The sequence below is a fragment of the Mus pahari genome, chromosome X (assembly GCF_900095145.1).
Source record: "Mus pahari chromosome X, PAHARI_EIJ_v1.1, whole genome shotgun sequence".
NCBI classification, from domain to species: domain Eukaryota; kingdom Metazoa; phylum Chordata; class Mammalia; order Rodentia; family Muridae; genus Mus; species Mus pahari.
The window spans coordinates 43942875-43944864 of record NC_034613.1 but is presented as its reverse complement, the minus strand read 5'-3'; positions in this window follow the sequence as shown (position 1 = coordinate 43944864).

The following is a 1990-nucleotide window of genomic DNA, read 5'->3' as shown; positions in this document are numbered from 1 at the left end:
GTTCCACCTATAGGGTTGCAGACCCCTTTGTCTCTATCTTCTAGAGCTCCCAGGCATTTTCTGGATGAAGTTAATGCTCTTTCAAAGAGATGAGCTTGGAATCTACAGTTTTCTCCCATGCAAGTGCCAAGAGAGTCAAAATATTTTAGTGCAATTTTGAGACTATGTAGATAGTTACATAAATGTCTCTACTGGTCTCAGGACTTGGATGTTCCTATGTGCTATGGATCATCTCCTCTATCATAGCTTTTCTTGAGACCATTCCTGTACCTGTCCACTTCTATAAAGAAGTTCATGGATGAGAAATACTTACGACTCCCACCAGGTGTGCTAGTAAAAGCATTTGGGAGACTAACACAGGAGGAAGCTGGATTTAAGGCCAGTCTGAGCAACTTAGAAATTTAAAAATCAGGTTAAACTACATAGAAAGCTCCTGTCTTAAAAATAAAAGAAAATAAAAAATCCCCAATAACAACAATAAGAAACAATGACCCGAATCTTAAAAGCTCATTGATAGAGTGCACAAGGCAGGCATGAACAAGGCCCTGGTCTCCATCTCCAGCAAAGCACACACACACACACACACATACACACACATCACTCACGCACATACAGAATTTCTCCCCCTCTCTCTGTCACCCCCCCCCCTTTTCTTCTCTCCCTAATCTGTGACTGAAAATCAATCTTTACTAAGTGAGAATCAATTTCAGTGTTATGTATGATCATAACACTCAGGGTCTCTATTTACAACATGCCATTTACTATGGAATATCTTTCATAAAATGCACTGAGTCCAATTTTATAGAAAAAATAAACATACTTGTTTCAAGTGTCTGATAGATAGACGTAAGGTCCATACTCTAATGGCAGAAAAGAAAGAAGATCGGGAAGGTCTGTGAAGTTGAAGAAATTGCAAGGAGTCACAGGCAGGTGTGATATAGTCTGTTGGTTTGAATGAGATGTCCCCCATAAGGCTCAGGCATTTGAATGCTTAGTCACTAGTTGGTAGCTGTTTGGAGAAGATTAGAAGGTGTGGCCTTCATGAGTGCAGTATGTCAATGGGGACAGACTTTGAGGTTTCCAGAAATTAGTGTGATTGCCAGTGTGCCCTCTCTGCTTGCTGCTTACGGATACAGATGTGATCTCCTAACTATTCCTGCCACCGGGCCTTTGCTCTGTCTTCAAGGACTCTAACCCTCTACACAAACAAACCCAATTCAATAATTCTCTCCAGGAAAGACAGTAGACCAGCAGGCTCCCAGGCATACACAGGCTGGTGCAGGCACACACAGAGACCACAAGGAGGCAGACACGTAAAGGTCCAGACACTCACAGGTACAAGTGAAGACACAAGGCATAGGTAAAGGCCTAAGAGAGGGACCTAACCTCTGACATCAAGGACATAGTTATAGAAGATCCACGCAAAAGTGGCATCCTGATAAATGACTAGTCATACAACAAATGTTCACACTGTTTACTTGGGGGTCAGCTGGACATCCAGTGTCAACTCTTTTCTTGATGACTCATATAGCCCCCTGTATATTCGGTGTTAGCCATCTTGGCTCACAGAAGAGATCCATTTCAGTATGGGGTTGTCCAAATATAAATTGGCAATTATTGTCCTCTGTTTCCTATGAGATGTAGTATTTAAAGTTCAGATATTAATCTTTGCTCCGGTGCACTGCAAGGGAGAGGGCGGCCTGCAGAAGTGACACAGCTTCTGGAAAAGATCTCATTTTTGGCTCCAGTCACCCGGCACCTTTCCCGCCCGAAGAGGGGTATCGACCCGGGAGGAGTCTCAAGGCCTGAGCCAGAAGAAGAGCCATCTTTGCTCCTGTTTGCTTAGGCTCCAGTCTGCACTAGCAAGAGTGTGGACAGCAGAAGCTACACAGCCTCGGGACAGACAAAAACAACCGAACTTCTGGGACAGACCCTGGGTCAAGCTCCAAATATTTGGGCACCTTCCTCGCCAGAGGAAAGGTGGCCACCT